Source organism: Phoca vitulina, unplaced genomic scaffold (assembly GCF_004348235.1).
Source record: "Phoca vitulina isolate PV1807 unplaced genomic scaffold, GSC_HSeal_1.0 scaffold1, whole genome shotgun sequence".
NCBI lineage: Eukaryota > Metazoa > Chordata > Mammalia > Carnivora > Phocidae > Phoca > Phoca vitulina.
The window spans coordinates 3,000,535-3,021,637 of NW_022589704.1; the positions used below are offsets into that span (position 1 = coordinate 3,000,535).

The 21,103-nt window shown below is 50.4% G+C and overlaps 1 long non-coding RNA gene across 1 annotated transcript; it reads left to right on the forward strand.

Annotated features, from left to right (window-relative positions):
* Positions 1-5,093: 5,093 nt before the first annotated feature.
* Positions 5,094-18,481, forward strand: LOC116623452. Its single transcript, XR_004297722.1, has 4 exons — positions 5,094-5,270; positions 12,382-12,521; positions 15,811-15,879; positions 17,902-18,481. It is a non-coding gene; the product is annotated as an uncharacterized LOC116623452 (long non-coding RNA).
* The last annotated feature ends 2,622 nt before the right edge of the window (positions 18,482-21,103 follow it).

The following is a 21,103-nucleotide window of genomic DNA, read 5'->3' on the forward strand; positions in this document are numbered from 1 at the left end:
GCCCCAGGCTCAGCTACTGACGGACTTGCTCCCACCCTGCGGACACTCAGTCTGCCACCTGTCCCCGCCCATCACTCACACTTGTCCCTCCACCTTCCAGCTTCACAATGTCACCAACATCTCTCACGGCAGATGTCCCTTTCTTTTGCTCTTGTCCTTCATCATTCCCCAGTTTAGTGGGATTCAGAAGAGGAAGCGTGAACCCCCGTGTCCAGTCCTGCATCTGAAGCTGGAAGTCCCCCCCCAATTTACAGGAAGTCCTTTGTCAGCAGTGACAACTCCAGAATTTCTGTCAAGGGGTCTGAGGGGCAGCAATTTGGATGGTGGGGACGGAGGTTGCCGAGGGGGCTTGCCCTAACGCCACTCTTGCTTAGCAAGCACGCCCTAAAATATTTAGACCTTCTACCAGGCAGAGGCCTGGCGGGTGACGGAGGACCTCTCAGACTGAGTTATTTGAGAAGCATTATTTTAAGGAACTATTTATAAAACTATAAGCAGGAAGTTTAGAGAAACCAGTTAAGATAGCAAAGTATTCCAGGGCTAGCAACAGCTGGGAGATGCCGCCCTCGGCCCAGGGTAGCGAAGGAGACCTGGAGAGAGAAGGCCACGCGTCACAGCAGGGCTCTTCCAAAGCAGAAGCCGAGGCGAAGCTCAGGCCAAGGTGTTTATTAGGGAACAACGCTGTGAGCGGGCGGAAGGTGAAGTGGCACTGGGTCACAGGCCCATGGGGAGCTCGGAACAGGGGGTGTCCGAGGGCTGGCCCTCCCTGCCCACCTCGCAGTCCCAGGGTGTGCGCCGTGCACCTGGAGCTTGACCCTGGCAAGGTGGGCGCCGGCCACGCGCAGACCGCGCCCCGCTGCTGGGCAGCCGTCCTCCCCAGAGGGGAGGCGAGGGGAGGAGGGCACGGAGTCCCCCACCTGTCGCCCCCTTCTCCTGCTCTCCGACTGCAGAGAGCAGGAAGCCCTGGGGGCCACATAACACTGAGTGGCCTGGAGAAGGACGGAGCCCGGTGTGGGGCACCTGCGGCCATCAGCCGGCGCCAAGGCCAACAAAGCACCGCCCGTCCTCCGCAGACCCGAGGCTTCCCTCCCTTATTACTGTTGCTGGTCCTGGGAGGGGCTTGGGGAGCCTGAGGGACAGCACAGGAGGCTGGAGCCACAGGAGTACACACAACACACCACATTCTCAACTCACACACACACAACCACGTGCACACGTGTCCCGCACACACTCACCCCACATGCACACACGCACGCACAAGCCACACACACTTCGTCGCTACGACGCTTTTCCAGCTTCCTCAAATGTCCGTAGATGTTGGTGCATTTAAGTATTCTACCAGTTCTTCAATTAATTTTCATAACATATACTTTTCCAGAAAATTCTCTCTCCAGCCACAGTTTCAAGCTCTTCGTGTAGAGCTGTAAGAATTATTCTCTTCACATTCTGGTTTCTCTGAGGCTATTTTCGTGACACATCATGTTTTCTTGTATTTTCCTGGATCAGCTGGCTGGTAATTTATTCTCTATTTTTCTAAAAAGTCAACCTTTGGTGTTCATTTATCAATTCTATTATGTTCTGTTTTCTAAGTAGTTATTTCTGCTATTATCCCTTCTTCCGCTTTCCTTGGGTTTGTTTGTTTTTTTTCTTTTCAATAATTTCTTTAATTTCCTTTGACAATTTTTAAACTATAGACTTACTTTCTCAGGATAGTGCAAGCTACAGCCAATGAGCCCGCACATACAACTTTCCTCTTTCACTCTTTTCTAAATATTTTGTCATTGTTGACTTGATTTTTCTCTTTTATCCATGAGATGATTGTTTTAATTTTGCAAGAAGTCGGTGTTCTGTTTCTAATTTGTTCTTTCATTTGTATTTTCATTACACGGCAGTTAGTGCGCGGTCAGTACTATCTCGGCCATTTAGGATTTACTGGGGCGGGTGGGGGGAGGGGACAGCCTGCTGGGTGTGGTTACGAGATCGACTCTTAGATTCATCTCCTATTGTTCACTTACCTGATACCCTTCTGCGGTGGCTGACTTGTTGGGCACTCAGTGCAGAGACGGGTGGGCAGGGCTGGGGGTGGGGCAAGGAGGAGCACCTGCTGCAGGGGCAGGGGCATTTGCCCGTCCACGGGGAAGGGAAGGCCAGACATTGCCTTTCTAAATAGTGAACCCCTGCACAGGATTTCTGGAGGGTCTGGGTTCTGGAGCCTGGCCATCGGGACCACAAACTCCCCGTGGAGCCATCAGCCCCACTGAGAAAGGAAGAGAAACCGACGGGTCTACTTCATCGGGAAAAGCAGGACTGGCCGCACCCCACCCCACGCCCGGGTCCTCACCGGCACACCGGAAGCAGAGGGACAGCGAGGGGGCTGTGGGGCCACACTCAAGGCAGAGGCCTCTGACACACCGCTGGAGCTGCCAGACTGAGTGGACAGACCCGGCCTGGGCAGGAGCACTGCAGCAACAGGCAGCAAAAGGCCAGGGCCCTCGCCGAGGGCCAGGAAGGGGTTCCCACGTAAGTTCCAGGGGTGGTAGCAGCAGGGCGCCATTACAGAAAAAAATCTGATCTCAGGCATGCCACCGATCTTGGCCAGTGGACATTTCAGATGAATTTAACTTGACATGACCTGCACTCTGTAGAGGTGGAGTAACTAATAACCCGCCCAGCCCACTTCCCTTTGGCCACACAATCTATCAAGAACCAAGAGATGACTGGTAGAGTTACTCACAACTGCATTTGTGACCATTTCTCCTTGTATCTCCGATCCTTTCTGAAAAAATACGGATGTCATATTATACACGGCGCCTGGGTGGCTCCGTGGTTAAGGATCTGCCTTCGGCTCAGGTCATGATCCCAGGGTGCTGGGATGGAGCCCCGCATCAGGCTCCTGGCTCAGTGGGGAGCCTGCTTCTCCCTCTCCCTCTGCTTCTCTCCCTGCTCATGCTCTCTCTCTATCTCTGTGTCTCAAATGAATAATAAAAAAATCTTTAAAAAAATAATCAATGTTTAAAAAAAAAAGAAAAAATACAGATGTCATATTATACACGATTTTAGGAAAATGTACAACTTTATTGTGGGTTGACCATTTTATCAGTATAAAGGAACCCTCATCATGCAGTCTAATATTCTTACTGTTAACTCAGTTTTCCTGGTGTGAGCACGCACTAGATTAGGAATCAGGGCAATGTTTATGTCCTGATGGGCAACCGCACTCACCACCGTTGTTTGGCCCGAATTTTATGTTTCAATGGACTCTGGTCCCCACCAGCCCTTTCCTTCTCTGACCTACATCTTCAGTTTACTATTTTGGCCCATCACAGATCACTAGTAGCTCTTGTTGGATTGAGAAAGCACACACACGGGAGGCGAGCTCACAGCAAGAATGGTAAACTGCATGATAAGACGCAGTGCTGGTTATCTGTTCAGAGCCCTGGGAGGCTCTTCCTTCCTGAGCTATTAGAAACTGTTCAAGGTCCCTGGAGACATTCCTCAGGGTGCCGTTCAACCGTGTCTTCATCTACAGACATTTAGTGGGGGCCTGTGTAGACAGGGTACAGAGGTCAAGTGTGGTCTGGTGTCTCAGCCTGGCGGAGGCAGACGTGAACAAGCACCACCCGGCCTGAGCACGCGGGGCAATGCTCAGCACACAGCTGCGGCACGCACCAGGATGCCCTGCCACACAACATGTACCCCCCCAGTGTAGTGTGAACAGTTGGTTAGGTCACCACCATCCCAAAGGCCAGTTTCCCAGATAAATGGTCAGTGGGGTTGGGGAGACGGGCACTCCAGGCAGAGGGGACCGAGAGCACAGGCAAGGTCACAGCAATGGAGAGCGCACAATCTGGGATCAGCTGCCATGATGAGTCAGAACCGACTGGCCAGGTCGCGTGTGGGGAGGGTCTGCCCTCATTCTCCCGGCCAGATTACCGTACTGTTTCGGCCCCTTGAGAGGGAGGGGCTGGACTATGTGGTTCCTGAAACTTTCTTCATTTTCAATTTTTTATCTCAAAGCCTCATGTTCCTTCCTAGTGTTCCACAGGAAAGAGAGGGCTTGCCGGTCCAGTTAGCGTGGAGAATACACACAGCCCTATCTCGGGGATTCAAATGCACATCACTGTGACGGGATGGCCACTTCCCTCTGTTTAATCCAGACCTTCCGCAGCACGTCACCCAGATCACCTTGACCAGACCCATGTCCGACGTCCCCTCAGTCAGCACTCACGCCCACCCAGCAGCACTGCTGTAGAACAACCCCGCCAACACCCAGCCACGTTGTGTGCCTCCCCACTGCCCCTCCCCGCACTGGAGGAACGTGCCCTCACGCCACACACACACACACCACACACACGCCACATGCACATACACACCACTCACCACATACACGCGCATGCCCACACCACACACATCACACCACGCACCACATGCAAACACACCACACACGCCACATGCACATACACACCACTCACCACATCCACACACATGCCCACACCACACACATCACACCACGCACCACATGCAAACACACACCACTCACCACATACACGCGCATGCCCACACCACACACCACATGCAAACACACACCACACCCGCCACGTGCACATACACACCACTCACCACATACACACGCATGCCCACACCACACACATCACACCACGCACCACATGCAAACACACACCACTCACCACATACACGCGCATGCCCACACCACGCACCACATGCAAACACAACACACACACGCCACGTGCACATACACACCACTCACCACATACACGCGCATGCCCACACACACCACACACACTACATGCACACCACATATACACGCCACGTGCACACTGCAAACACACCATACCACCACACTACACGTGCGTTCATACACGCGCTTTCACTGGCTCCGTCAATCGCAGTCCCCGGGACCTCATCAGGCTTGGGGTGAGCATGTGATCCCACCTGGCCAATCACAGAGCGCCATCCTCCTGTGCACTGTGATTGGCCCAGGCCGGGCATGTGACCCGGCAGAGCCCCACCCCCACCCACCACCCACCCCGCCCCTGCCCCCAGGTCCTGCCCTGAAATGAGACTCGGGAGACGGTCTCTATTGGGGACTGTGCGCGGTGATGCGGCTTGAGCTACTGGTGGCCTCCTCTTGACCACAGAGCCTGCAAGGAGAGTCACCAACCCCAACGGCAGGCTGAGGGAACGCGACAGAAAGGGTAAAGCATCCTCTTGCTTGAAGCCGGCTCCCCGTCTCGACTTCACACACACAGGTGCATGTGTGTAACGTCCGAGGGGTCCTCTGTGGGCGCATGTGGAGTGTGGGCGTGGTGCATGTGGGGGGGGTGTGTGGTGTGCTTTGTGTGAGGGGGTGGGGTGGTGTATGCGGGGAATGTGGGATTGTGGAAGGGGGAGGGTGTGTGTGTAAAGCGTGGGTGTGCTGGATGTCGAGGTGTGTACGATCTGTGTGGGGGGAGAGCTGCGGCGTGCGGGTGTTGCGTGGGGGTGTCGTGGGCGGAGTGGGGTGTGGCTGGGTGTGGCACGTGTGTGGTGGGCGGGATCTCTGGAGGGCGTGTGCTGTGTGTCACGTGTGTAGGATGGGGGTGGGGTAAGGGGACGGGTGTGTGGGAGGGGCCGAGGCACCCTCTGCCGGGACTCCTGTGCGTGTCCCCGGCGAGCAGGAAGCCTGAGAACCGCGGGCGGCCAGACGCCCTCCGCAGCCGTGCTCCCCGCGCTCGCGGGCGGGCCGGAGAGTGTGCGGCGGAACAGGGCGGTCGCTCGGGGGCCCTTTGCCCCGAGTGACTCTCACGTGGAACCGCACACAGCCGCCGCCGGGCAGGCGGGCGGGAGCTGCAAGTTGTTACCACTCCCGGAATCCCTGGGCTCTGGGCTTCACACAAGCGCCCCGACACCTGTCTGACCTGCTTGGAGAGAGCGCTGATTAATGCCACACCTCACAGGTCCGCTGTGGATTAGGAGGGCCCTTAGATCTCCCTCAAGTCCGCGGGGCCCGGGCCTTCGCCCCATCAATCAGAGATGAAACCGAGGTGGCACTCCGAGGAGACAGGACATCCTGGAGCTTTGCCACAAAAGGATCCCTGGGACTCCAATAAGGGAAAAACCGGGGCCAGGGAGAGAGGGAACGGGAAAGAAGCTGCTTCCAGAAGGAACAGATTTGTGCATGTACTTTGATCCTGCTCTGATTTTTATTTGTTTTAGCCACATCCTTTTCACTGCGCCACTCAGCTAAAGGTGCTTTAAATTAGATGGAGCTAGAACACCCTTCCCCCAACCCCCCACCCCTTCCCTGCACACAGGCTGCGGTCTTCAATCAGTGTGAGATGGATAATCACGCCATGCTCAAATGTAACTGGAATAGATTGAGGCGAATAAGTAAACTCAAAAGCACCACATGCATTTGGAATGCCCTTTGCCGTGGTTTCCTAACACGCCTACAGACAGCTAAGTCTCAAGGCAAACAAAAAGTGGCAGTATTTACCCAGCTTTGATTTGGAGCATGGTAAGAGCCCCTGATTCATAGATCGCAGCCGACTGAATTTGCACACAAATCAGTATGTGTTATCACACATCTGTCTTCCCTTCTTTTTTTTTTTTTTTTTAAGATTTTATTTATTTGAGAGAGAGAATGAGAGACAGAGAGCATGAGAGGGAGGAGGGTCAGAGGGAGAAGCAGACTCCCTGCCAAGCAGGGAGCCTGATGCGGGACTCGATCCCGGGACTCCAGGATCATGACCTGAGCCGAAGGCAGTCGCTTAACCAACTGAGCCACCCAGGCACCCTCTGTCTTCCCTTCTCTGCACTCCTTCCTTTCCTGGATTCAACGTCCCTCCTTCTCCCTGTCTTTAGTGGGACAGTGCAGGTGTCACGGTGTCCCGAGAGCAGAGAGATGGGGAAGCGAGAGGTGAACCTAAGACATTTGATCAAAAAAGCAAACGAGTACCAGCCTGGCCAGTCCATTTTGCTCAGCAGTCAGGAGAGAGCTGTCTACTGACAACTTCCTCTCTGGTGCTCTAGTTAAAGAGGCAGATGCCTTAGGGCACCTGTCAGAGAGGCCCTGAAGTGAATCTCTTATCTTTTAAAACCTTTCCCTGCCAACCTCACTCCTGCGATCAGAGGATCAGACCTCTGGCCTTGGAATCCTCACCTACCCTCCAGGGGGCCATCTTGTCCATTTCTGCCTCAGGGAAACTCACCCCTCAGCTCTGCCCCTCCACTGCTGGGTGGTAATGGGACAGCGTCACAGTCACCAGCCCCAGCGCAGAGGTGAAGCTTCCATGGCGCCAAGATGATGAAAGCCGCTGACCCAGTAGGTCATAGCTAAGGGCTTTGAATAATATCCATTCTTGGCAGCGAACAGAAAAACCCCTTAACTTTAAATATGTAGTTATAAATAATATCCTAATAACGTTTTTCTCATGATTCCATTAGCTTCACATGATGAACCGCGAGCGTGCCATGTCTCTGACAAAGTTCCTAGAGCCTGAGGCCCCGTGGGCGCCTGTCTCTCTCTTTGCTCTCTTTAGACTGTCTTTGGCTGCTGAGTGCGCATTCTCCCTGCCTGTAACATCACCCCACTTTCCTGGTAGGGATCAACCTCTCCCCTGTTGCCTGTGGTCTGTTGGGAGGTGTATTGGTCAGGGTTCTCCAGAGACCCAACAGGATGTATATACAGAGAGAGATTTATTTTAAGGAATTGGCTCACACAATTGTGGAGGTATGAGTCAAAAATCCCTAGGGTAGACCAGCAGGCTGGAGACCCAGAGAAGGGGTACAGCTGAGTCCCAAAGGCTGTCTACTGGCAGAATTCCTCTTTGCTCAGAGGAGGTCAGTCTTTGTTCCATTCAGGGGTTTAGCCAATTGGATGAGGCCCACCCACACTATGGAAGGCAATCTGCTTTACTCAGAAGTCCACAGATTTAAATGTTAATCTCATCCAAAAACACCTTCATGGAAACATCTAGAATGATATTTGACCAAATATCTGGGCACCATGGCCCAGCCTAGTTAACACATAAAATTAACTATGACAGGATAATTCCAGGTAATCAGCTTCCATTACAGAAGTGGCAGGGTGCTGCATGCACCCTCACTAGGGCTGTAAGAACTGAAGGGCAGGTGTGGGGGTCCACACCCTCCCCTAACGCTGTGCTGTGGTGCTTCCTGCCTCCTGCTTCCTGGCCTCTAGAGCCCCTTCAACTTCTATTTATTCCACACCTGGCACCCAGTCCTCAGTGGATTCTGAGATCATCTCACCTCTCCCCCCAACAGACACACTCAGTATCCTTCCAATAAAACCCCCTGAAATGGAACTCAGTTCTTGAGGGTAATTCTTAGAATCATTTTCCTTTTATTCCTATGCATCGCTTTTGAATTCTTACTTCTTAGATCAATTCTGCTAATTTACACTTCCAAGAAAATCATCCATTTCATCTGAGGTTTTAATGTATTGGGTTAGAGTTTGGGGCAGGGACGGTAGTGCTCATAAATACTCAACCTGCTCGCCACCCTGCCCCACGCCCTTGCAGGGTCACGTCACTGGTCTGGCCAATGGGCTTTGAGCAGATGTGACATGGGCCAAAATATAGAAGAATCCGTGTGTCATTCTCCAGGTGTCTCTTCCCTGCTATCATATCCCAGATGGTAGAGTCTCAGTTAGCTTGGGTCTCTGGCTTTCTGGGCAGAGCAGAGTCCCTGCTGACCTACAGAGACATGCAGCCTGAAGAAGAAATGCATCTGTGTGGTGTTAAACCTCTGAGACACTATTGTTGGTTCTATCTTGTTCCTAATATCAATTATTCATATGTTTTACCTAAAAATATCCTCTCCTCCTTAAGAATACAAAAACATTCTCCTGTACCTCCTTCTGAAAATTTTCAGTCTTCCTTTCTTACACCTAATCTTTAATCCAGCTGGAATTTATTTTACGTATGGAATAGAGGGGGGTATTACTTTTTAGGTAACACTTTTTTCCCCTATGGAGAGCCCATTATCCAAAATCTTGTATTCAATTTTCCCTACTCATTTGAAACACCACCCTTATCAAACGCTAAATTCCTCCATATCATGGAATCTATCTCTGGGCTCTCTGCACTGGTGACTATGAACTAACTAGAATTACCAGGTTGTTGGATATATTTAGGGAAGTTGCTTGTCACTCAATCACACTCGAGTCAGCATCTACTCTGGACACACAATACGAAAGGGCCAGGAGCTTATTCTAGGTGAACGTGTCTAAGAAGGATGAAGTAGTTAGAAATCTTGCAGTGAACAAACTAGAGATTGGGACTCACATGAACCAAAAGTCTTCCTAAGGAAGGGCAAAGGGATTTGCCAAATCCACTTGAAGAACAAAAAGTGAGAGCTTTCTGATGAAGAGTGCAGAAGAGGGCAGCGACCCAAGCTCCTCGGGAGCCCACCTACCCCTGGAGGACCCAGCTCCGGGATGGAGATGCAGAGTCTTAGAGGCAGCGTTCTTGACGCCAGGACAGCCCTTGAGACTGGTAGAAACTGCCACATAAGACCCACTCTGCTCTCAGGCACCTCCTGGATGCTGACTGGGACCTGGCCCCTGGTCCAGCTCACAGGCCTGGGTACAGAACAGCAGCAACTGCAGCCACAGTCCTCCTGTACCAAAGGAACATCCAGTCTAGCAGCTCAAAACATCGAGGATTGACAACCCGGCTCTTCTTGGCTCTGTCTTCTCTTTGTTAGGCCACAACTCCTTCTGACGAAAGAGGTGGGAGGGCCCCTGATGGAAGAGGCAGCAGGAATGCAGGTAGTGCACTAGGGTTTCTACCTCTCTCTGAGTTCCTGGGAGTTTCCTGCTGGGATGGCTGGTCTCCCCCATTCCAGCTCACACCCTCCTGGAAGGCATCTAGCTCTGCTAAACTCAGGGCCAACCGCAGCCCAGACCGCCTCGAGTGGCATTGATAAGATGTGGTTTCAGGCCCCACTTCTTCCTTCTCTCCCCGGCTGCAGCACCTTCTGCTGGTTGGGTCGTCTGGGACAGGACACGTTGATCATTTGCACCCAAGCCATCAAGCCCATCATATGCCCAGGAACCTGGACAGCTGGCTCCTTGGGTTCACCCGCCCAATCAAGCCAGAGAACACACACCTCCCATCCATCTGCCTGCCTCTGCCACACAGCCGTCCCACTGAGGGCTGGGTCCATGGGCAGCCTTAGCGTCCCAGGTCATCTGTCACTCCAGCCAGCCAAAAGAACCGCCAAGAAAGGGAAGCTATTGCCAGCATTGGAGGTGGGAAGTGATGAGATCCAAACTGTATTTCAGGGAAATATGCTCTCCGAGAAAGGATCTGGACCAAGTTGGGTAATTCATTTGCTTGAGATCTCCGAAGACAAAGGGTTCTGGAAAGTCCAAGCATTGGTGATCAGGAAGGTTTGGATTTCAACCTCAGCTCTGCCTCTGAGCTGCATGACCTCCAACAACTAGCCAACCCTCTCCCAACACTAGTTGTTTCTCCTGGATAATAGGGGTGAACGCCCACATGAGCCAGGTGGTACAGGGCCGTGACCCTGCGTGCGTAGGCCAAGCCTGATACATGGCAGGCACTCAGTCAGTGGCACTGTACGTGTGGGCAGAAGCCGTGGCCCGTCATGGGTGTCTCCTGCCACTCCTGGTTAGAGGGGTGCCATTGTGGGAGCAGTCAGTGTTGAGTGTAGTAAGCAAGGAGGCCCCCTCCACTTAACCCAGCTTCCCGAGAACTGGAGGGCCCCTTCTCACTGATTTTAAGATCTCGGCTCTTGGGGCGCCTGGGTGGCTCAGTTGGTTAAGCAACTGCCTTCAGCTCAGGTCATGATCCTGGAGTCCCGGGATCGAGTCCCACATCGGGCTCCCTGCTCAGTGGGGAGTCTGCTTCTCCCTCTGATCCTCCCCCTCTCATGCTCTCTGTCTCCCATTCTCTCTCTCAGATAAATAAATAAAATCTTAAAAAAAAAAAAGAAGATCTCGGCTCAAAGAATCATGTGCTAGGCAAAGTCATCACTACAAAGCCCGCCAGAAGGGGCCTATCTAGGGTTGAACAAGAGAAAGAGAGGCCTCTTTTCTCCGCAGTAAGACATCACTGTGCCCCCAACACGCTGAGTATGGCCATGGTGGGAGTCCTCCACGAGAAGGCCCATCTTGTCCACCCACGAGGAGAGTCTGCAGTGCTCTGGAGCTGGCTTGCCTTAGCCTGGATCATGACAGACATGTGTCAGCACAGAACCCCGGCCAGACTGCCACGACCCTGTCATAGACCGTCATTAACCCTGGGGCTTGGGGGACTCAGCCGGCCCAGAGCTACCCCGAGGAGGTTTGGTGTGATGGCATCAGAGGAGGGTGCCCGCTGCCAGGCCGGTGCTGCCAAGGTCAAGACAGACACCACCCCTTGCCTTGGCTGTGGGAAGCCATACAGAAGAGTTTGGGAATCAGCGCCTGGACCCGCGCCCCTCCCCAACTCTCTCCCAAGCATGGCTATTAAAACTCCTTCTGGCCTCCAGATGCACGCCTGCAAGCTATTTCCCTTTTGTTATTTCAAGCTCAGGGCCTTGATCTTTTGCCACTTTGGAAGAAGCGGAGAAACAAAGAGGTCTGGTGCAGTTGCTTAATAGCGAGGCGAGGCAGGCTTTCCAGCTCGGGGGGGCCCCCATTCGTACTCTAGGTGCCGATTACTGAGCCATCACTTTGATGCACGGAGGCAGGGGAATCTGGCAGGAGCATGAGCTCCTCCGTGCTCCCAAAGAGCACTAAGCAGCTCCCTCCCCTGCAGCCTGCAGGCCTGGGCTCCCCAGAGGGAGCAGGTCCTCCCTGTGTCTCCCTTCTTGCAGTGGCCGCTAGAAGACAAGAGGTAGAAGATGAGGCTTCTGATGTCAGCAACAGGTCAGAGGAGGGTGTGTGCCCAGAGCAGCTGGGCTGCTGCATCCTTGACACTACTTCACTCATCCAGTTGAAGGTGCAGAATGCCCTGCAGGGCTGTGTTAGCTCATAACCTTTCCACGGCATTTTGGGAAGAGCACTCAACTATGAGTCCGCAGACCTTCACCCTGACTCCAGGTGAGCAGCGCCTGGGTTTGTCTTGTTGGTTGCCTGGACCCTGGCTCTGAACACAGAGCTGGGCCCCGAAGGGGACACAGCAGACCCTTGCTGAGTGACGGAAATCCCAGCTCTGCCATGGGGAGCCCGAGCAGTCTGGACATCTCATTCATTCCCTCCCTCATTTATTCATGCTCTCGGTGAGCATGCTCTCAGAGCCTGCTCTGCACCCCGGACTGTAATGAGGTAATGGGGGCTGTGTCTGGCTCTGATGGCAGGACACTGGGGGCATCTCACCCCAACAGAGGACTAAGGCAGGCTTCTTGCAGGCTGACACCCAAACCTGGCTGAGCCTGAAGGATGGAGGGAAGTTTCTCGAGAAAGTGAAGGAAGAGGAAAGACCAGTCCAGGTGGAGGATGGAGCCTGTGGATGCCCGGACGCACCGGAAGTGGGACCACTCGGTGACGGGTAAGGAGTCCCATGTAGTTAGAGCACAATCTGTAAATATGCAGGAATGAAGACATGTTGAAGGGGCAGCAGAGGCCCAGGCCCCACGAGGGGTCCTGGGAGTGACAAGGAGCTTATAGCAGGAGCTGCAACCCACCTGGAAAGTGTGAGGCACATGTTAGATGGGGGACTCCAGGTGGGCAGCCAGTGCAGGGGCCACTGCCTGGAACAGCAGTGAGGGGCCTGCAGCAGATGGCAGGTGGAGGCATCTCTGAGAACCAGAGGGGGAGGAATAAACAGGATTCAGGTTACACAGGGACAAGTGACGGCCACACCATCAGCTCCCTCCACACCAAGTTACAGAGCAGGTGGGAGAAGGGCTCAGCGTGGTTTGTTCAGGAAGTGACTGAAACAGGTGGCAGAATGCCAGGCAGAGGGAAGGTGATGTCTGGAGATCAGGAGGGTGGTCTGGGCTGGAGGCTGGGACCTGAAGCCACATGAATGTGGGGAAGCAGAGGCTGGGGATAGAGGGAGTCCAGAGAAGCATCCCTATCCAAGGGTGGGGCTAAGAAACGGAAAGGTGGGCAGAATGGCAGGTGGGGGTTCCAGGGATGGCTTGGCCTGCCCTAGGGAAATACAGTCACCTATTCAGGCCCCCTGCTCCTGGAGGAGGGGAAGGTCCCAAGACATACAGACAAATGTTCCACCCTCATCATAGACTGGTCCCCCCACAAACATTCTTTCCCCACTTTGGTCCCTGCAAACCTGTTCCTCATCCCACATTCTCCTGGTCCTGAGGCCTTAGGCCGCGGCCACATTTTCCTGATCCTGTAGAAATGTGGGCCTGTGCAGTGGGATCCACAGAAAATACGTTTCTTTCTAGATGCCTTTGTTTTCCACAACATGCCACTACTCTTGTCAAAAGAGGACAGAGCACTGGGCTGGAGAGTGAAAGGTCTGGGTCAAGTTTCAGCTCTGCCTCTGGGTTAGCAGTGATGTCTTCTCTTGGCCTCATTCACTCTGCTGGGTGATTGATAGAATGCCTCAGTGCCTCCCCAGAGGGTCAGAGAAGTATCAGTTCAGTATGGAAAGGAATGTTTTATTCATGGTCAGCCTAACATGAACATAAAAGATTATATCATCATTACCTTCATCATCGTCACCACAGTCATCACATCACCACCACCACCATCATCACCACCACCACCACCACCATCACCACCATCACCATTATCACCACCATCACCACCACCACCACCACCATCACCACCATCACCACCATCGCCACCATCATCATCACCACCATCGCCACCATCACCATCATCACCACCATCACCACCACCATCACCACCACCATCACTATCACCACCATCATCACCACCACCATCACCATTGCCACCATCATCACCACCACCATTATCACCACCATCACCACCACCATCACTATCACCACCATCACCACCACCATCACTATCACCACCATCATCACCACCACCATCACCATTGCCACCATCACCACCATCGCCACCATCACCACTATCACCACCATCATCACCACCATCACCACCACCATCATCACCACAGCAGCACCATCAGCAGCACCATCCTCATCATCACCACCACCACTATCATCATGAACTTTGCCATCACCACCACCATCACCACTATCACCACCACCACTATCACCACCATCACCACCATCACCACAGCATCACCATCATCATCATCATCCTCATCATCACCACCACCACCACCATCATGAACTTTGCTACCACCATCACCATCATCATTACCAACACCATCACCACCACCATCATCATCAATACCAACACCATCATCAATCCTGCACTTGAAGTGCCGTCACCATCTCATCCTGCCAAGTGGTCTTCCTGTGACAGAAAACACACATAACAATCTGAGTCAGCCCATCCCATTTATGGACAATTTTGCTAATAGAAAGTTCTTTGCCTTTTTGTTTGTTTGTTTCAGTTGTAATCAGTCTCCCATTCCCATCAGCAAAAAAAAAAAATCAACATTCCTCCTTCATTTGACATTTCTTCAAATATTTTAAGACAATCATTGTGTATCCCCAAGTCCTTTTTATTCCAAACCAAATAGTTTCTTCAACCATTCCATTTCATTTTTAAACATTTTAATTATGAAATTAATACATGCTCATAATAAAAAGTTTAGAAAACAGAGCTAGGCCCCCAAAAGAAAAACAATTACTGGGATACCTAGCTGGCTCAGTCAGTAGAGCATGCGACTCTTGATCTCAGGGTTGTGAGTTCAAGCCCCACAATGGGTGTAGAGATTACTTAAAAATAAAATCTTTTTTAAAAAAACAACTACTTGGGGCGCCTGGGTGGCTCAGTTGGTTAAGCAACTGCCTTCGGCTCAGGTCATGATCCTGGAGTCCCGGGATTGAGTCCCGCATCGGGCTACCTGCTGAACAGGGAGCCTGCTTCTCCCTCTGACCCTCCCCCCTCTCATGCTCTCTCTATCTCATTCTCTCTCTCAAATAAATAAATAAAATCTTTAAAAAAAAAAAAAAAACAACTACTTGTAAATCCCAATCCTATCATTTTGAGATAATTACTTTTAGTGTTTTTGTTCTTGTATTTCTTCTATTATTATATATAATAAACACATACATATTTACCAGTCAAGCTGTAAGATTCATCTTATGACTTGCCTTCTTCATGGGATGCATCAGCAATATGTTCACTAAATGTCCCTCTAAAATAACATCTTTCTCCTCTTTCCAAAACCTCTGACAGCCTCACCTGCTCCTTATTCTCAGCAGTTTTTGAGAAGCCATTGGAAGAGAATTTCCACACCCCCACTACCACATGCACCCCTCACCTGTGTCTGCATCCATACCCTGGGCCTTCCCACCTGTCCATGCTCTTCCCCCATGGCCACCCCTAGCCGGGCCCAAGAGCCCTCAGCACACCTCTCGAGGGACTGTCTCCTGATAGGTTCCCTCTCTCTCCTTCTTCAGTCCTTCCCACTGCTGTCACTCCCTGCAGCATGAAAGCATGCTGTGGTTTCTCCTCTCTGACCCCCTTCCCCCACCAGCCCCTCCAACCCATTTCTTCACGCCTCTCTACAGCAAGTGCCCTGGGTGGTTGTCAGTACTCCATGTCTCCATTACTGTCCTTCACTACAATCAGACTTCATCCCCTCCACACACCCAGACAGCTCTTATCAACATCACCAGATTAGCTGTTAACAAATCATTGGATTTGTGAATGATTAATAATTACTAATGATTCCTGGCTTTTATCTTCCTGTACTCACTCTAAAGATGAGGAACAGGAACCCGGACCAGCAGCAGCATTTGAATCTACCTCTGCCTCCTCGGAATAAAGCCAAGGTGAGAGGAAATGAGGGAGAAGGGCAGGGGTGGCCGGCCACACACCCTCTCTGCCACCCCATCTCCACCTGGCTCCCTTTGTGAGCTGTGGGTGCAGAGTGGTGTACATGCTAACGTACAAAGTGCCTGTCTTAAGACTTTTCAAACACATCCCTGCACAGGAGAGAGAAGAGGAGAGAGAAGGTCCTGGAGCCCCAGCTTTATCACCTACATTTGGACCAACCAGCCATACCAGTTAACTGTTCCAAGCCTGAGTTTCCCCAAATGGTTATCATGAGAATTAAAAGAAGCACTAGGACTGCCTGGTATAGACCTTGCCCCCACAAGGGCCTTACAAGTGTGTTTCTCCCTGTGGGCTCTGCAGTGAGAGGGCAGGCTCTAGTGAAGGGGGACCATGGGGAAAGCAGTATCTGCTGCTGGGGTCACCTTGGAGGCCCAGGATTGCCCTTGGCTGGGCCCCACAGGTGAGCAGGAGCTCTGTGAAGGCCCAAGGGACAAGCCGAACCTGACCTGGGCAGAGCCTTCCCATGACCCTTCCCCAGGGGCCCAACCAGCCTCCACCACATGCCAAGAAAGCCTCTTAAAATGGGAGCAGACTCACCCAGGATAGGAAGGAAAACTTGGGTGAGGGAGGGCAGTCTCCAGCACGGGAAGGGAGGGAGGACAGGGGCTGGAGCGCTGCCTTCCTGTCCAGCCCTGACGCTAGTCACTGGGGGTATATTTGCCCACCTGGGCCTTGCCTTCTGATCTTTGATATCAGGCCAGGCCAGACACTGCCCCATATACCAGAAGTTGTGTGCATGTGCATGCATGCGGGGGTGGGGGGGTAGGTACACACACACACCCAGGAAGATCCCCACAGGGCCCAGCACCGAAAATTGAACAAGAACATCAGATTCAATGGCCCAGCCACTGTAGCTGGTGTGGCCTCCCCTCTCTGGGTGGGGCAGGGGTCCTCAGAGAGCAGATGCAACCCCAGAGCCAGTAGGGACCCCTGCAGGATGGTGAGAACACCCTGACTTCTCCTTTGCTCCCTCTGAATAAGAGAGGCTGTAGGACCTTGCCCAAATCCTGTTGATTGAAGAATAGCTGACAGGGGCCCAGGGTGAAGATTAAAGCCATGAGTTTAGCCCTGCAGGAACAGTTCCTGATAGGTCACATCTCAAAGTTGGACATTTAATTAATGAATCCTTCCATGTAAAAATAAATAGAGAGATGACCCAGCTCAGCTTCATACCACAGAGAAGGTCGGGAAGGAGCTGAAATCTGCCCCACACATGGTGAGGCCAGGAATGTGTGTGGGTCTGCGTGTCTGTGTAAGTAAATACATCGATGTGTGCATGAAATGTGTTTTAACATTAAGCACTCGGACCCTCCATTTTCCTTGGGAGGCGGAAGCACTCAGAGTGAAAATCAGATGCAGCTCTGTGCACGATGGAGAGTCCAAGTCTGATTAAAGCAAGCCTCCTGCCTCCCCTCACTGGGGACTTAGGTGACCCCTGCAGATTCGAAGCAGCTTCTGCAGTGCTCGTGTTTTTAGATGGAGCCAACCATTATCCCATCAAGTACGAACCATGAATGGTATATGTTTCCATTTAAACCTCCTGAGTCTAAGAGGGTATTTCCTTCCATGAAAACCACTGAAATCATGCAGAATCCTGAGGAAACAGTCTATTGATTCATGTCAGTCCTTCCTGAACCTCTGACAAGATGAGAATTCTTTCCTGATGAGTCTCCAGCTCCAAAGCTGGATGGATGTTTTGACGAAGCAAGAGCTTTGATGTGAGAGAATTGCCGTCATTTAGACGAACAGACATGCCTGCCCCATGAATGGACCGAGAAGGTTTTCCACTGATTAGTCTCGACAAATTCCAGGGCTGAGGCAGGGTTTTGCTCCATCCTGGACGGCCAAAGAAAAATGGCATAATAATGCACATTTATCAAAATACCAAAAATTTAAAAATTAAAAACAAAACAAATACAAATCACACCCAAAACACCTTCTCTCTTATTCACTTACAGAAAAAAATGAAGATAAAAATCAAAGACTCTGAAATCAGGAAAAACCACAGCCTCGTGATGGATGCTCTGGAGGAAACCAGCTGAGGGTGTGTAGAGAAGGCTCCCGGCAAAACCCCAGGGCCTGGGCTGTGGGAGGCACCACAGGGCTTGGGCATACAGGACAGGATTTTTGCTCTCACTGATTTGGGGCAAATGGGAAACCCATGTGAAACTGCTCACTCCAAGATGAGCAAATACAAGAAACCCATCATCCTAACATATGAAAAAATTCAAAATGAAAAAATTAAAATATAGCAAGTAGGAAAGCAGATGAAGAGACTTTAAAACACTTACTGCCTCATATTCTCAAATAAATAAAAGAAAACACGCAAAAATATGTACATCTAAAAAAATATGTATATCTAGTACCTTTTTTTAAGTCCCTATATATACATATATATAGTCACTGGGCTAAGTAAAATACTGTACTTATCTTATTTAATCCTTAAGTATTATTTCCATTTTATAGATAAGGAAACTGAGGCCCAAAGAAGTTAACTGATAATTATAAAAACAATAAACATAAATGGGACAAATTCACTGTTCCTGTTTCTATTTGCTGTATAACAAATCACCTCAAAGCTTAGTGGTGCTGGGGTGCCTGGGTGGCTCAGTTGGTTAAGCGACTGCCTTCAGCTCAGGTCATGATCCCAGGGTCCTGGGATCGAGCCCAGCATCGGGCTCCCTGCTCAGCTGGAAGCCTGCTTCTCCCTCTCCCTCTCCCCCCTGCTTGTGTTCCCTCTCACACTCTCTCTCTCTCTCTCTCTCTCTGTCAATTAAATAAATAAAATCTTTAAAAAAAAAAAGCTTAATGGTGTAAAAGCCATTTTATTCTGTAGGTCAGGAATTGGGGCAGGCACAGTGGGGAAAGCTCATCCACATTCTACAACGTCTGCAGCCTCAGCCATTGTGGCTCAAATAGCAGGAGATGGCAGCGACAGCCCAACTGGAGCCTTGTGTCTGGGTCTCAGTTAGTCTTAATGTGGCTCCAGAAGGGGCCAGAGCCACCAAGATGACTTCTTTTGTTACCTATGTAGTACCTGGGTGAGATGGCTGGAACTACTGGGAGCTAATTATGGACTGAATATCTGTGTCCCACCCCAAAACTCTTATTTTGAAGCCCTAATCCCCGGTGTGGCTGTATTTGGAGATGGGACATCTAAGGAAGTAATAAAAGCTTAAATAAGGTCATAATGGTGAGGCCCTGATACAATAGGATTAGTGTCCTTATAAAATGAGACACCAGAGAGCTTGCACCATCTCCCTCTCTCTCTCTCTCTCTCTCTCTCTCCCTCTCTCCCTCTTTCTCATGTGAGGACCAGGGCAGCTGTCTGCAAGTCAGGAAGAGAGTTCTCACCAGAAACTGACCATGCTGACACCGTGACCTCAGACTTCCAGTCTCTGGAACTGTGAGAAAATACATCTCTGTTGCTTAAGCCATCTAGTCTGTGGTATTTTGTTATGGCAGACCAACTAGACTGATACAGGGCCTGTCAGCACTTCTCTCTCTTCAAGTGGCTTCTCCACATGGCTAACTTGGACATCCTTATAGTATAGTGGTCTCAAAGGAGTTGGGACTGCTTACATACTGGCTGTCCCTCCTGACCTCCCCCGAAGCAAGCATTCCAAGATACCAAGTGAAAGCAGAAAAGTTTCTTCCAACATGACTTTAGACATCATGTAGCACCAATTCTCCTGTATTCTGTTACCCAAAATAGTCACAGAGCCTATCCAGATTCAAGAGAAGGGGAGCTATAAACCTCATCTCTTGATAGGAGGGATGTCAAAGAATTTGTGGCTATCTTTAATCCACCATGTTAACCTTTTAAAGCAAAAGAAGAATAACTCAAAAATCAGGAAAGACTACATACTTTTTTCAGCTAAAGAAAATAAACACATTCCCAAATTACCAATGTGTCAAAGAAGAAATCACAGGGAAATCAGTAAATACTTTGAGAAGAATGAAAATGAGAACACAACATACCAAAACTTATAGGGTGCAGCTAAAGCAGTGGTTAGAGGAAATTTATAGCTGTAAATGCCTATACTAAGAGGAACAATCTTGGGTGGTGGCCATAGGTGAGAGTTGAGGGGTGAGTAAAATGGATGGTGGTTAAATGATATAAACTTCCAGTTATAAGATATCTAAGTCCTGGGGATGTAATGTACAGCATGAGGACTATAGTGACTAATTCTGTATTGTATATTTGAAAATTATTAAGAGAGTAGATCTTAAAAGTTCTCATCACAAGAAAAAGTGTTTACAGGGCGCCTGGGTGGCTCAGTCGTTAAGCATCTGCCTTCGGCTCAGGTCATGATCCCAGGGTCCTGGGACCGAGCCTCACATTGGGCTCCTTGCTCAGCGGGGAGTCCGGTTCTCCCTCTCCCTCTGCCCCTGCTTGTGTCCCCTCTCTCACTGTGTCTCTCTCTGTCGAATAAATAAATAAAATCTTTAAAAAAAGAAAAAAAGGTTTATAAATATGTGTGGTGACAGATTTTTTTTTTTTAAGATTTTATTTATTTGACAGAGAGAGACACAGAGAGAGAGGGAACACAAGCAGGGGGAGTGGGAGAGGGAGAAGCAGGCTTCCTGCGGAGCAGGGAGCCCAATGAGGGCTCGATCCCAGGACCCTGGGATCCTGACCTGAGCCGAAGGAAGACGCTTAATGACTGAGCCACCCAGGCGCCCCACAGATGTTAATTAAACTTATTGTGGTGATCATTTTGCAATATATACAAATATCAAATCATTATATTGTATACCTAAAACTAATACAATGTTATATATCAATTGTATCTCAATTTAAATAAAAAAGAAATTTCTCAAATCAATAGTCTAACCTCCCACCTTAAGACGCTGGAAAAACAAGAGCAAACTAAAACTGAAGCAAGCAGAAGGAGGGAAATAAAAAGATTAGAGCAGAAAATAGTGAAGTTGAAAAGAGAAAAACAAAAGAGAAAATCAATGAAACAAAAAGCTGGTTCTTTGAAAATATCAACAAATTTGACAAACCTTTAGCTAAATTAATCAAAAATGAAGACTCAAATTACTAGAATCATAAATGAAAAAGGAGACATTACTACTGACCCTACGGAAATAAAAAGTATTATAAAGGAACTATTGTGTGCCATGAATTATGCATATAATATGCATATATTGTAT